The sequence below is a fragment of the Phyllobates terribilis genome, unplaced genomic scaffold (genome assembly GCF_046119375.1).
Source record: "Phyllobates terribilis strain yellow unplaced genomic scaffold, ASM4611937v1 Scaffold_1__5_contigs__length_1240528914, whole genome shotgun sequence".
Taxonomy (NCBI): Eukaryota; Metazoa; Chordata; class Amphibia; order Anura; family Dendrobatidae; genus Phyllobates; species Phyllobates terribilis.
This window is the reverse complement of record NW_027362761.1, coordinates 1,095,541,580-1,095,557,915: the sequence shown is the minus strand read 5'-3', so window position 1 is coordinate 1,095,557,915 and position 16,336 is coordinate 1,095,541,580. Positions and strand designations below refer to the sequence as shown.

General features: G+C 44.0%; 1 protein-coding gene across 1 annotated transcript in view; it reads right to left on the bottom strand.

Moving 5' to 3' along the window:
- KLHL5 (kelch like family member 5) overlaps positions 1-16,336 on the bottom strand; it is an 88,191-nt gene that overhangs the window by 48,798 nt on the left and 23,057 nt on the right. The gene's annotated exons all lie outside the window — the stretch shown is intronic.

Here is a 16,336-nt window from a genome sequence, read left to right as displayed (position 1 = left end):
AAGAAAAACAGCGGTAGATCAGTTCACCAAATAGTTGGGCGTAGTAGAAGTGGAGTTGTCAGAAGCCATGCACGGATCCAGTCAGAGCAGCTGCACAAGTACGAAGGGAGAAACGATCCAGTGGAAATAGAGGCTTTCTTTAACCACTTCGCGCCAGAGCCTGTTTTTGCCTTCGTGACCGGGCCAATTTTTTCAATTCTGACCACTGTCACTTTATGAGGTAATTACTCTGGAACGCTTCAACGGATCCCCCTGATTCTGAGATTGTTTTTTTGTGACATATTGTACTTCATGATAGTGGTAAAATTTCTTTGATATCACTTGCGTTTGATTGTGAAAAAATCGGAAATTTGGCGAAAATTTTGAAAATTTTGCAATTTTCAAACTTTGAATTTTCATGCCCTTTAATCAGAGAGATATATCACACAAAATAGTTAATAAATAACATTGCACACATGTCTACTTCACATCAGCACAATTTTGGAACCAAAATTTTTTTTTGTTAGGAAGCTATAAGGGTTAAAAGTTGACCAGCGATTTCTCATTTTTACAACAAAATTTACAAAAACATTTTTTTAGGGACCACATCTTATTTGAAGTGACTTTGAGGAGCCTTTATGACAGAAAATACCCAAAAGTGATACCATTCTAAAAACTGCACCCCTCAAAGTGCTCAAAACCACATTCAAGAAGTTTATTAACCCTTCAGGTGCTTCACAGGAATTTTTGGAATGTGGAAGAAAACAATGAACATTTAACTTTTTTTCACAAAACTGCTACTTTAACCTCAAATTTTTAATTTTCACAAGGGCAGCCAGAAAAAATGGACCCCAAAATGTGTTGTGTAATTTCTCCTGAGCACGCTGATACCCCATATGTGGTGCAAAGCCACTGTTTGGGTGCACGGCATGGCTTGGAAGGTAAGGAGCGCCATTTGACTTTTGGAATGGAAATTTGACTGGAATGGATAGCGGACGCCATGTTGCATTTGGAGAGCCCCTGAGGTGCCTAAACAGAGGAAACCCCCAACAAGTGACCCCATTTTGGAAACTAGACCCCTCAAGGAACTTATCTAGATGTGTGGTGAGCACCTTGAACCCCCAGGGGCTTCACAGAATTTTATAATGTTGAAGTGTGAAAATAAAAAAACACATTTTTAACACAAAACTGCTACTTTAGCCTCAAATTTTTAATTTTCACAAGGGCAGCCAGAAAAAATGGACCCCAAAATGTGTTGTGCAATTTCTCCTGAGCACGCTGATACCCCATATGTGGTGCAAAGCCACTGTTTGGGCGCACGGCATGGCTTGGAAGGTAAGGAGCGCCATTTGACTTTTGGAATGGAAATTTGACTGGAATGGATAGCGGACGCCATGTTGCATTTGGAGAGCCCCTGAGGTGCCTAAACAGAGGAAACCCCCAACAAGTGACCCCATTTTGGAAACTAGAGCCCTCAAGGAACTTATCTAGATGTGTGGTGAGCACCTTGAACCCCCAGGGGCTTCACAGAATTTTATAATGTTGAAGTGTGAAAATAAAAAAACACATTTTTAACACAAAACTGCTACTTTAGCCTCAAATTTTTAATTTTCACAAGGGCAGCCAGAAAAAATGGACCCCAAAATGTGTTGTGCAATTTCTCCTGAGCACGCTGATACCCCATATGTGGTGCAAAGCCACTGTTTGGGCGCACGGCATGGCTTGGAAGGTAAGGAGCGCCATTTGACTTTTGGAATGGAAATTTGACTGGAATGGATAGCGGACGCCATGTTGCATTTGGAGAGCCCCTGAGGTGCCTAAACAGAGGAAACCCCCAACAAGTGACCCCATTTTGGAAACTAGACCCCTCAAGGAACTTATCTAGATGTGTGGTGAGCACCTTGAACCCCCAGGGGCTTCACAGAATTTTATAATGTTGAAGTGTGAAAATAAAAAAACACATTTTTAACACAAAACTGCTACTTTAGCCTCAAATTTTTAATTTTCACAAGGGCAGCCAGAAAAAATGGACCCCAAAATGTGTTGTGCAATTTCTCCTGAGCACGCTGATACCCCATATGTGGTGCAAAGCCACTGTTTGGGCGCACGGCATGGCTTGGAAGATAAGGAGCGCCATTTGACTTTTGGAATGGAAATTTGACTGGAATGGATAGCGGACGCCATGTTGCATTTGGAGAGCCCCTGAGGTGCCTAAACAGAGGAAACCCCCAACAAGTGACCCCATTTTGGAAACTAGACCCCTCAAGGAACTTATCTAGATGTGTGGTGAGCACCTTGAACCCCCAGGGGCTTCACAGAATTTTATAATGTTGAAGTGTGAAAATAAAAAAACACATTTTTAACACAAAACTGCTACTTTACCCTCAAATTTTTAATTTTCACAAGGGCAGCCAGAAAAAATGGACCCCAAAATGTGTTGTGCAATTTCTCCTGAGCACGCTGATACCCCATATGTGGTGCAAAGCCACTGTTTGGGCGCACGGCATGGCTTGGAAGGTAAGGAGCGCCATTTGACTTTTGGAATGGAAATTTGACTGGAATGGATAGCGGACGCCATGTTGCATTTGGAGAGCCCCTGAGGTGCCTAAACAGAGGAAACCCACAACAAGTGACCGAATTTTACAATCTACTCCTCTGTATAAATTAATCTAGTGGTGGGAAAATAAGTAGATAGGTAAATGGTCACTAAACCCATAGATGAATTCCCACAGAGGTGTCATTTCTATAATGGGGTCACTTCAGGGGGGATTATGCTGTTTTGGCACTTTTCAGAGTACCAGAGCTAAAGAATCCCCCCTGAAGTGACCCCATTTTGGAAATGAAACCCCTCTGGGAATTCATCTATGGGTTTAGTGACCATTTTAACTCAATGGATGATTTCCAGAAACAAGCACGCAATGGAAGGTTTAGATTCTGGAGAACCCCCCCTGGAAATTAAGTGAGCTCTACTCGAATGTGTCATTCACTAAATGAACCAAATGTTTGAATGACAAATTGGGATACATTTTTACAGTTTAAAAACGTGGTTCTGTGTGGAAGATTTTAAAGCAGTCAGTGACGCATAAGGCTGGCAATGATGGGCATTGTGGGCAATAGTAGCGGGTATCACGCCTCATTCCTTTCTTAGTACATACACGACATCTTTTCTGGGGGTTCCTTCTTGTTTCCGTTGCTGGAATAAGTGCAATAAAATGTCGCTCAGTGAGTCTTTTCACATCCTCAGATTCTAATGGATGAGCGGGGCTAACACTTTGAAAGACAAGATTTTCAATTACCTTTTCTGGATAATCAAGAAAAGGATCTGAATTTCCTGCTTTTTTGTACAACACAAAAGAATTGTATGTGGCCACCTGAAACAAATAAATAACCAACTTTTTATACCAGGTATAGGACTTTCTTGATACCTGGTATGGCTGTAGAACCTGGTCTGCAAGGTCCACACCCCCCATGTGTTTGTTGTAGTCAATGACTGACACAGGTTTTTGCTTCGGAGTGGTGGATCCTAGTTCTACAGTGGCCCTTGTGGCATCTGTGTGGATCGAGCTGAGGACAAAAATATCCCTCTTATCCCTATATTTCAGGGCAAGCAGTTCTCCGTTGCGTACAGCCCCTGACTGCCCATTTTGAAACTTTTGGTTGACCAATGGTTGTGGAAACCCCTGACGGTTTTTACGGATGGTCCCACAAGCCCCGATGTTGTGTTCAACCAGACTTTTAAATAGGGGTATGCTGGTGTAATAATTGTCCACATATAGATTGTAGCCTTTTTGAAAAAATGGACTTATCAGCTCCCAAACAATTTTTCCAGATGTCCCCAGATAAGTAGGGCATCCTGGTGGGTTTAGTTGGCTATCTTTCCCCTCATATATGCGAAAAGTGGATGTGTATCCAGTTGAACTTTCGCACATTTTATAGAGCTTTATTCCAAACCTTGCCCTTTTAGATGGGATAAATTGCTTGAGGTGCAGTCTTCCTTTGAATTTTACAAGGGACTCGTCTATAGAAATATTTTGTGTTGGGGTGCAGAGGCTTAAGAATATTTCTGACAAATTTTCAATGATGGGTCTAATTTTATATAACCTGTCATGTTCTGGGGCATTTCTGGGCAGGCATTGACTATTGTCGTTAAAATGCCAAAACCGCATGAGCATTTCATAACGGGTCCTAGGCAGAATAACTGAAAACATAGGGGTGGCTTGAACAGGGTGGTTGGACCAGTAGGATCGAATGCTCGGTTTTTTAACAAGCCCCATGGCAAATGTAAGTCCTAAAATTTTTTTTATTTCCGGGACATTAGTTGGTGTCCATAAATTTGCCCTAGCATAGTAAGATCGGGGATTCTGGCTTATGAATTGGGATGCGTATAAATTTGTTTGAACGACAATATGCTCTAGCAAGCTGTCTGTAAAAAACAAATTAAAAAAATGAATTGGTCCAAAATCTTCCACCTCCACATTTATACCAGGAATGGCGTTGAAATCAGGGCTGAATGGAGCAGCCGAATCTGAAGCCTCCCATCTGGGAAATGCTAGATCATGTGGCAAAGCCCCTTGTACACTGGCGTGCGCCAATTCACTAGTAGCAGGGACAGCGCTTGTACTGGGCAGTGTTCCCTGATTTGGAGACGTTTCTCCAGTAGCGCTATTTGCCCCTATTGCTGTACTGGTCCTTGGGCTTGAGGATGGAACAGAATCACTGCTCATTTCTGGGCTCTCAGTGTCGCCGCTACTAAAGCCCTCAAAATCCATATCTCCATCTGAGATTGCGCTGTCATCAGTGTCAGAACACAGCAGGGCATACACCTCCTCTGCGGTATAAGTCTGACGGGCCATTTTATTTTAATATTTTTTGACTGGACTGAACGGACCGGACTGAAAGGACGAGACCGGACTGAACTGACCGGACTGATCTGACAGGACTGACTGACTGATCTGACAGGACTGACTTACTGATGTGACAGGACTGACTGGACTGATCTGACAGGACTGACTGACTGACAGGACTGACTGACTGACAGATCTGACAGGACTGACTGACTGATCTGACAGGACTGACTGACTGATCTGACAGGACTGACTGACTGACTGACAGATCTGACAGGACTGACTGACTGACAGATCTGACAGGACTGACTGACTGATCTGACAGGACTGACAGACCTGACTGGACTGATCTGACAGGACTGACTGACTGACAGATCTGACTGGACTGACAGATCTGACTGGACTGATCTGACAGGACTGACTGACTGACAGATCTGACTGGACTGATCTGACAGGACTGACTGATCTGACAGACTCACTAACCCTAACTCTTACTTTCTTTTTTATTTTATTTTTTTTTTACTTTCACAGTGGCAAGGCTGACAGCTCCTGTCACAGTTTCTCCTCTGCTCTCTCACTGAGATCGGAGGAGAAACTACATTTATCAGGCAGATCGCCCGGGAAAGTTTGTTGCTAAAACAAACTTCCCTGGTGATCTCTCTGATTGGCTGGTGTGACGCTGACATCATCGAGACCTGAGCCAATCAGGTCTCGATGATGTCAGAGGTCACAGCACCGGGATCCCCGCCGCTGACAGGTATGTGGGGGGTCCCGATCGCCGACCACCGGCTGTCCCTATCTTTTAAATGCCACGATCGCTATGGATCGCGGCATCTAGAAGATAGGAACAGGTTAACATCATGGGGACCTGATCCAATCAGGTCCCCATGATGCCACATGTCAGAGCTATATCTCTGAACCGGTACCGCAGTGCTAGCAGGACCCTGGGGGTCCTGAGCGCTGTGGAACCACCCACCGTTTTTAAACGTCGGCGCTGCACAGAGCCCAGGCAGCGCCGACGTTTATGTACAGTGGGCGGTCCTGAACCGGTTAATAAATAAAACTTGGAGTTTTTTTTATACTTTAATAAATGTTAAGTTATCTCCCTTTCATTTTAGATCTGTCCATACGACCACAATAAGCTGTACACTCCATAGAGGTGGCCTTTATGGAAGAGTGGGCAGAAAAAAGCCTTTACGTACAAACAAAAATTGTATGGCTCATTTTGCGTTTGCCAAAAATCATGTGGGAGACTCCTCAAATGTATGGAGGAAGGTGCTGTGGTCAGATGAGGCCAAAATTTAACTTTTTGGCCACCAAAGTAAACACTGTCTGGTGCCAAACCAACACCGCTCATCACCCCAAGTACACCATCCCCACAGTCAAACATGGTGGTGGCTGCATCATGCTGTGGGTATGTTTTTCGGCAGCAGGGACAGGAAAAATGGTCCGAGTCACAAGGAAGATGGATGGTGCGAAATACAGGGATATTCTTGAGCAAAACCTGTTTCAGTCTGTCAGTGATTTGAGACTGGGACGGAGGTTCACCTCTCAACAAGACAATGACCCAAAGCACACTGCTAAAGCAACACTCGAGTGGTTTAAGGGGAAACGTGTAAATGTTTTGGAGTGGCCTAGTCAAAGCCCAGACCTTAATTTAATTGAGAATCTGTGGTCTGACTTGAAGATTGCTGTTCACCAGAGGAAACTATCTAACTTGAAGGAGCTGGAGCAGTTTTGCCTTGAAGAATGGGCAAAAATCCCAGTGGCAAGATGTGGAAAGCTCATAGAGGCTAGCAGCAGTAAAGTAATGGAGGAACCGCCACTGTTTTAATATTTTCCATAAACCTTGGATTTTGCATATACTTACCTGCTGCTTCGCTGGAAACCTCTTCTGTTTTTCTCCTTGATACACACCTGGTCCTGAGCAGCTCTGTGCAAGGCTCTACGGCTTCCCTGCTGCAACATATTCGGTGAGCTGACTCTCCTCTCCCCTTCCCCTTGTTTGCACTATACAGTATCATATGCTGAAGAGGCACCCAACAAAATATAAATTAGCGCTATGGGAGGTAGAGGAAATAGTGAAATATTTTACCTCACAAAATGAATCTGTCTATTTTTAAACAATATTTTACCTCACAAAATGAATCCTCTGCGATCCGCTGCTGTAATGTCAGTATACTCTTTTGCTTCCTCCCCTGCCCGGGAGCTGTGGTATGTTCCGTACACGGTCAGACACAGATCGTTTTAAAAATGAACCTTTGTTCGTGGGAAAACCCCTTTAAATTATCCCTATTGGAGGGAGCTCCTTTGTTTATCCTTTATAATTCCTATTGGGAATTGATTTCACTATCTATACAACATGTTATTGGCACCACTTGTCCTCTTTGCATCAGCCGATGTGCTGCCAATGACAATGATTTTTTTTGCTGCCATAAATAATCTAGTCACCCAATAAACAGGCATTTTGGATAAAATTTTCTTCCTCCGTTTCATGTTTAATCGGGTTGTCTTTCTTATATACCAGATTGTGTTTAAAAATCTAAAACAAGAGCGAAAAACGGGCAAAAATAGAAGACTTTACTTGCCTTTTACATTTAGGAACACTGTAGAAAGAAATATAAATTCTTGGAAGTTGCATCTGGTTTTTATATTAAATACAAGTATGAACTATCCACAGTGTAGGTCCCACCAATCACTAGAACGTGGGCTCCGATCTCACGGCTTTTGGTAATGTCGCTCCGTTTGCAGGACAGAGGAGTAATTCAAATTTTTACCAACAGGTTCCTTATTTGCAAGAAGCGAAGTTCACCCCTTTTTACCAACCAATTTCTTTTTCTGCAAACCACATGCTTTTACATGCCCCTTTCTCATCATTAAAAGTAATAGTAACCAAAAGGCACATTTTCCTTTCTGCAAATGTAGTAGGTGTTACCTGCAGTCCTATGTAACACCACAGATAACACTCACTAATAAAATTGTGAGTATAGATAATGTAGTGCACATTTCTTGCGGTCTTATGCAATTCCTTATCTTCCTGTGTAGTGCTTGGGTCAGGCACAGCAGACAGGTGTAAAAGACACACCACAGAATCAAGGTGTGGGACTTCCTCCTAAAGCGGACGCAGGACTTCTTCCTAAAGGGGACGCAGGACTTCCTCCTAAAGGGGACGCAGGACTTCCTCCTAAAGGGGACGCAGGACTTCCTCCTAAAGGGGACGCAGGACTTCCTCCTAAAGGGGACGCAGGACTTCCTCCTAAAGCGGACGCAGGACTTCCCCCAAAGCGGACGCAGGACTTCCCCCTAAAGCGGACGCAGGACTTCCCCCTAAAGCGGACGCAGGACTTCCCCCTAAAGCGGAAGCAGGACTTCCCCCTAAAGAGGACGCAGGACTTCCCCCTAAAGCGGACGCAGGACTTCCTCCTAAAGCGGACGCAGGACTTCCCCCTAAAGCGGACGCAGGACTTCCCCCTAAAGCGGACGCAGGACTTCCCCCTAAAGCGGACGCAGGACTTCCCCCTAAAGCGGACGCAGGACTTCCCCCTAAAGCGGACGCAGGACTTCCCCCTAAAGCGGACGCAGGACTTCCCCCTAAAGCGGACGCAGGACTTCCTCCTAAAGCGGACGCAGGACTTCCTCCTAAAGCGGACGCAGGACTTCCTCCTAAAGCGGACGCAGGACTTCCACCAAAAGCGGACGCAGGACTTCCTCCTAAAGCGGACGCAGGACTTCCCCCTAAAGCGGACGCAGGACTTCCCCCTAAAGCGGACGCAGGACTTCCCCCTAAAGCGGACGCAGGACTTCCCCCTAAAGCGGACGCAGGACTTCCTCCTAAAGCGGACGCAGGACTTCCTCCTAAAGCGGACGCAGGACTTCCTCCTAAAGCGGACGCAGGACTTCCACCAAAAGCGGACGCAGGACTTCCACCAAAAGCGGACGCAGGACTTCCCCCTAAAGCGGACGCAGGACTTCCCCCTAAAGCGGACGCAGGACTTCCCCCTAAAGCGGACGCAGGACTTCCCCCTAAAGCGGACGCAGGACTTCCCCCTAAAGCGGACGCAGGACTTCCCCCTAAAGCGGACGCAGGACTTCCCCCTAAAGCGGACGCAGGACTTCCTCCTAAAGCGGACGCAGGACTTCCTCCTAAAGCGGACGCAGGACTTCCTCCTAAAGCGGACGCAGGACTTCCTCCTAAAGCGGAAGCAGGACTTCCCCCTAAAGCGGAAGCAGGACTTCCCCCTAAAGCGGAAGCAGGACTTCCCCCTAAAGCGGACGCAGGACTTCCTCCTAAAGCGGACGCAGGACTTCCTCCTAAAGCGGACGCAGGACTTCCCCCTAAAGCGGACGCAGGACTTCCCCCTAAAGCGGACGCAGGACTTCCCCCTAAAGCGGACGCAGGACTTCCTCCTAAAGCGGACGCAGGACTTCCTCCTAAAGCGGACGCAGGACTTCCCCCAAAAGCGGATGCAGGACTTCCACCAAAAGTGGACGCAGGACTTCCTCCTAAAGCGGACGCAGGACTTCCTCCTAAAGCGGACGCAGGACTTCCTCCTAAAGAGGACTCAGGAATTCCTCCTAAAGCGGACGCAGGACTTTTCTACTAAACTGGATGCAGGACTTCCTACTAAAGCTTATGCAGAACTTCCTACTAAAGCTGGTAGCATCCTGTGTGGGAGCAAAGCAGCCTGAGCAACGCCACCACGTCCCCAGCAGAGCAGCTGATCGGCTGACTGTGCTGGGATATGCAGGATGACAGTGGTGACAAGACTCAGCGGCAACAGCACCAGTCCGTCACTGCTGTCTGATGTGTGCGCTGTGCAGGCAGTGATTGCAAGCTTGTGAAAGAACCAGATCAAATATGACAGAATGTGATATGGTGGCTTGGAAATTCTAAGGTTTTTAAAAAGGATCTTGCCAGTTAATTCGTTGATAAGGGGTGTGATTTGGGAAATCCCAGTTTATACAAAAAGTTTACAAAATTAATCTGACGAAAGTGTGTTCCAATACTGGAACCCCAGTGATTAACTGTAAACTGTGGAGACATCCAGCAGCAATTGTAGCCACCTGCAGTGCCTCGAGAGGAAAAATGAAGAATTACACATGGCCTTGAATTAAATTGGCTGTCATAACTGACCAAGAATATCTGAGAGAGAAAAGGAGGAAAGACATGGACAGACAGAGAGAGGCAAATATAGACGGGTTGATTTGCTACAATCCTTATCCAGTCATTTCATAATTCCAGGACTCCGTATCAGGACGGGTTTGCACAGCAGTATTTCATTGTCTGCGTTCAGACCACATTGACCAGACTGACCACAGATCTCATGACCCAAATGAGTAGCCTCAGCGGCATATATGTATTGGTTTAGGTCGGGAAACCTCCGGCCAGACTGGGCACTGTGGTCCGTACACTGATCGTGAAATACGGCCACCTGAACCCAGCTTAAGGCTAATTCATGACACTTGTTTTCAGCTAAGTCAAGAATAAAATGGCTCATGTTTTTTCTGCCTTATGCTTATAGTCTTTCATCTGGAATATTACAGCTGTCCGATATATGTTTTTATAAGGGGCAAGACGCATAAAAAGGATATATGACACTTTAGGAAAATAAACTACATAAATGGCTATCAAGTGAATTTTCCATTTTAGGACTCGTAAATCTTTCAAGACACCACGATAGAAATCAATATTACATATTGCCTTGTGCTTTGCAAAAACATAAAACATTAATAAATCAATGATTGAGTATTTTAATATTCTGTTTTATGGATTCCAAAAATTGAATATATTATATATATTCTGTCACACAAAGAAATTGCACTGTGCCGGATAAATAATTGGTACAGCACGGTTATGGAAAATTGGCTTTGTGGCTGCACAGATTATGCACACTGCATACATATAAATGATTTATGTTACTCTGCCCTACTTTCAGTCACCCTACAATGGGGAGTTCAAGGCAAGGTTTTCTTCTTCGAGAAAATACAACTTTATTAAAGTAGATTATATTTATGGAGATGCAGAACATTAGCTACAATTATGCACACGGTCCTTATGGCTAGTCAGCTCCTTAAAGGGAATCTGTCAGCAGGTTTCTTCTATGTAATCTGAAGACAGCATGGTTTAGGGGTTAAAACACAGATTTCAGTGATGCCTCTAGTATCAAGCTCTGAGGTTCTGTTCACTTGCAATGATTGTTTTAGCACCAGGAGCTTATCATTGCACAAACACAGCAGTGGGCATGCTAGTCTGACACGCCCCCTCCTGTGATTGGTAGCTCACCGTCTATGGACATTGTATATACAGAGCCTGGTGTGGGCGGGGTTAGCTTCCTCAGCTCTGCTGTATTGCTAAATCCAAAAGCTCTGATTGTGTCAGAAAGGCTGCACCCAGTAATCTAAGTGATACATTGTTGGATTCAGCTTCTCTTTGCCTACATCAGGCTGCTCTCAGATGAGGTAGCGAAAACCTGCTGACAAATTCCTTTTAAAGGGTGTCTGTGAGCCCTATGTACACTGTTCACTTTCCAGCTGCTGTTGAAACTAATAAACACTGATCGGTGGGGGATCTGTATGTCAGTACAGAATGATTGTCCAAACCAAGTACATCATGCCATTGCCAAAAAGTTGAGTGCACATTCCCAGCCCCCTTATTTGATTGGCTTTGTTAAGCCAGAGCTGTCAAAGAAGGGCGGAGATGGAAAACAAGTGGGAAGTTGCACTTAACTGTTTGGCCACATCATGATGCACAGAGTGCCTGTACTTGGCTTGTTCAGTTATTCTGTGCTGACAGAGTCCCTTTAAGGGACTGTCAAGGACTGTCATATTGATGACCTATCATTCATAGGTCCTCCTCAATATCGGATCCTTGAGGGTCTGACATACAGATCCCCCACTGATCAGCGGTTATTAGTTCCAGCGGCAGCTGGAAAGTGAACAGTGTACAGAGTGCTCTACAGCGTTTACTTCCAGCCACCAGTCACTTGGCACTGCGGTAAATGTAAATTGCCAAGCCAAACTACTGGGGGAAGGGGTCCCATATTGTAGTTGTAATGTCACTGCTGCAGCCATATGCCTGGAGCTGCAGGGGTAAGGATGATTTTGTTATTTTTACACATGCCAAGGTTTTGGTGTAAATTCAAAAAAGTAAAATGGAAAACACCTTTAACCTAAAAATAAAACCTTTATTTGAAAGGATATGTGAAGTTCTATTGTTTTGTAAGAGCACTATGAAAGCATTTCATTAAGTTTCGGCAAACATTTTTGTCCTTAACTTAGGCATTTGTTTCTTAGTGTAGGCCATGTTTTTTTCCCCCTTTATTTTATGGTTTATTTTTAGCATATTTTATACGACCTGACAGTGTAATGCAAAATTTAGACTTACATACTGTATGTCCATACTTGGACTGTGGATCTTCTGGCTCAAGGACCTCATATATGTCTATGAGGTTGTTGAGTTCAGGTCAGGAGACCTGTAGATAGTCCTGAAATCACAGTCCATACTCGTACTGTGTTTCACTGATGTCTGAATTAGGCCTAAGTCCCCACAATAGATAGCTTTTCGGCCTCATTCAGACATTAGTGATTTGTTTCGTAAGCAATAAATGGAAATTCTGATCTAAAATGCAGATTAAAATAGGTCCATCAGTGTTTGGTCAGTGTGTCTGTTTTTATCAACAGTTTCATTTGATTTTTGTTTTTTAACCACCACCATGGACCCACTAATAATAACTTCTGTAACCTCTATATAACTACTGGAAAACCCCTTTAAGCACATATCCCAAAAATGTGCTTAAGACTTTTTTTTCTGCTGTTATATTTTGCTACCATTCATTCCTCAAGACAACAGCAGGAGAGCAGTTTGTGTGTCAAACTAAAATAGGGTCTAGGGACGCCTGGATAAATCCTGTTAGGGTGCGGGCTCCATTGTTTAGGTTGGGGCCGCACAGTGACTTTAGCTGCAACAGAGGTCGCACAGCCAACGTTCACTCAGTGCAGTTTCTACATCGCCTCGCAACCCCTCTATATACAGTATGATGCCCCCACAGCAGCCCATAAAGTCAAATGGCCCCACAGTTCTCTATACACAGTTTGACCCCCTACATAAAGTACAATGTCACAACAGCACCCCTACTACAGTATAATGACCCCACAGTCACCCCTACATACAGTATAACAACCCCACAGCCCTTCCTACATATAGTATAATGGCCCCTGCAGCCCCCCTACCTATAGTATGGTGGGCCCCTCACAGCTCCCTCTACACAGTATTGTGGCCCCCACAGCTTCCTCTATACAATATGATTGTCGTGCATTTATTTTTTATTTATTTTACTCACTTATATAGCGCGATTAATTACACAGCGCTTTACAGACTTTATCATCACTGTCCCCATAGGGAGTTTAGACTGTGAGCCCCTATCAGTATGTCTTTGGAATGTGGGAGGAAACCGGAGAACCCGGAGGAAACCCAAGCAAACATGGGGAGAACATACAAACTCCCTGCAGATATTGTCCTTGGTGGGATTTGAACCCAGGACCCCAGTGCTGCAAGGCTGCAATGCTAACCACTGAGCCACCGTGCTGCCCTACATAAAGTATGATGCCCCCATAGAGCTTACCTCACAACACCCAGTACAACAAAAAACAAAGTGCCAGTTGATTGCTGTCCCTCTGTCACCCAGCCCAATCATCGTGCTTGAGACTGCTGAGCTCTGTAAACATGAGAAAGGAATAGCAGCTTTGCCCTGTCTAATAGGCTTGTAGATTTGAGTTGGTTTTAGATTGTTTTAGTTTATTTTTTACTGCAATATGGGTTTTGTGGCCTTTTGAATTCCATAAACTAAAAAATATGTTACAATAAATGGCAATAAGAGATACCACACAGAGGATGTGAACTGTGTACCACACACCTGCAGGGGACATCTGAGAATGGCCAAATGACAACCTGATCTCACGGCAAAGGGATTACAACTTCTCATGAACACAGCACACATAAGAGATTACAGAAACCTTTAAACTCTCATTTCTTGACAGGCAGTGTAGGGGGAAGGGCAGTACAGCAGTGATGACAGTCAGGAGCTATATAGAAATCATGGGGTGCCGGCGCTGGTACCGAGTACCCCCGGCTCAGGGGCCCCATAGCGGTCACGAGGCCTGCCGCCATTGGCAGTACGCCAGTGGTGACAGTACTATAACATAAGGAGAGCTGATAGAAGGGTTTATAAAGGGACACAGCTAAACTCAGTTGTGCTGCACCTCCCACCACCATGACTGCTGGGATCTTATCTAAAAGGAATTAGTCATTTGTGCTCTACTCCTAGTACTTTCTAATCATGCACAAGTTTAAACCAGGAGATCAGAGCCATCTGTCATTACATCTCACACAGGAGTAACCTGTTCTGCGCTATGGTGGTGGGGGGGGGGTTCTTTTTCTACTGTGTTGTTGTCTGCTAATGATTGGACAACATCATACAGGGGGAAGAACTATACGCCCCCATTGAAAACATAATCATGATAATGTTCACTTGGACTTAACATAAATTAACTGATTAGGTGCCAAATACTTTGATTGCTAATGTGTCCACAATGAAGAGGCCAAATTTAAACAATAAAAAAAAAAAAGTTTTATTCTGCTCTATTACAGCATCCAGAGACAATTATTACACTGTGTGTCCAGTTCAACATAAAACATTTGGTGAAAAATCTACCCCTCCACCTTTGCTTCCAAGAGCCATAACTTTTGTATTTTTCCATTTGCATAGTGGTTTGAGAGCTTGATTTTTGCAGGACAAGTTGACATTTTGAATAACGCCATTAATTTTACCATATAATGTACTGAAATACTGGAAAAAAACAAAAAGTTATGAATACAATTTTGCCAAGGTATGAAACAGTGAATGCAATTTTGCCAAGATTTTGGGGATTTTTTTTATAGTGCTTGTTGTGCACTAAAATTGGCTTTTACAGTATGGGCTAATTAATTTTATATTTTGATAGATCAGGCTTGTACGGGCGCAGTGAAAACAAATATGTTGATATTTTAAATAAGGGAGGGGGGGAGCAATCTGCTCTGATTACTGCATGTTTGTTGTGGGGTCTATTTTGTTTTTGTTTGTTTTGTTTTTTTTACGCATTTTCCTTTTTGATGCAACATTGTTCGTTGTGATTTTTAGTGCAGAAACGTTGGGAATCTGTACATAACACAACTGTTTTACATGCATCTAATCAGGGTCCCCATAGAAGACTGAATGGAAAAATGAATTAAAAAAACGTATTTAAGTGCAGAAAAAAAAATGCAGTGTTTATGCTAAGTGGGAATATGGCCTAACAGCTGATCTCCGGGCGTCAGAGAAACCAGACCAACAACAATCATCTGATCGCCATGCTGACTTACATAGACACAATTCCTTTAACCTCTGTCTTGGGTTTATGTTTGGTGTTTGTTCTTTTTTTGGTTCTCAGATCATCCAGCTTTTACTTAGAACCCACATAATCTGTCTTTAGGTGACATAAGAAGCTTGGCTGCAATTCTGTATTTTTTGTTTCCCTTTTGACTATGTCAATCACTGGCCCCTTTATACAAAGCTTGGCCAATGCAGACGTCAATAAGCCATTGTTACTTGCTGTAACGTGTATGTAAATATTAGTAGAGACACATTGTAACCGGATAAAATGACCAGGAAAACTTAATTATATTACACAACGCCCAAGGAAATCAGCCTGCAGACCCCATTATTATGGAAATATTTGCTGACCAAACTAGCCATCGATATACAAGTTTCCCACTCATAGATCCATGTGCAGTCACCATTAGGGTATGTGCCCACGATGCGAAATTGAAGCGGAAATTTCCACTTCATTTCCGCATGTCCTTTTTCCTGTGAAATGCATGCGGGATTTGGCATGCGTTTTTCGCGCGTTTTGCACATTCGGAATTGCCTTGCGTTTTCTACTGCATTGTAGATGGCAATTCCGCATGCGTAAAAGCACAAATAATTGACATGCTGCGGAATTTTCTGCACATCAAAAACGCTGCGGAAAATTCCGCAGCATGGGCATTACAATTGCGGAATGCCATAGGGGACCATGAGGGAAGGCTAACATGCGTATAACATGCGTTTACGCTGCGGAAATTTCCGCATGAAATACGCATCGTGGGCACATACCCTTAAGGTATTTTCTCTTTGCTCACGTTTATTGTGGATTTTTTGCAATAAACGATTTACAGCCAAATACATACTGGCAAAACTGCTGAGGATTTCATTGCAGAAATGCTGAAGAATTACTGCATATTTCAAGCTTTTCATTGCAAAAGGTGAAAAAAATCCAACGCAACATGTGCACCATAAATAGACATGCAGCAGATTACAAATCTGCAGGACTGGGGTCAGTTTATGCTGCGTAACTTCATGTATGTGGGTGAGATTTCCTGAAAGCTTATTCAGAATCCTTTTACGTAACACACAGAAAAATTTCAACCTTGAAAATCTGATTCCGCTGTATACAGGTGC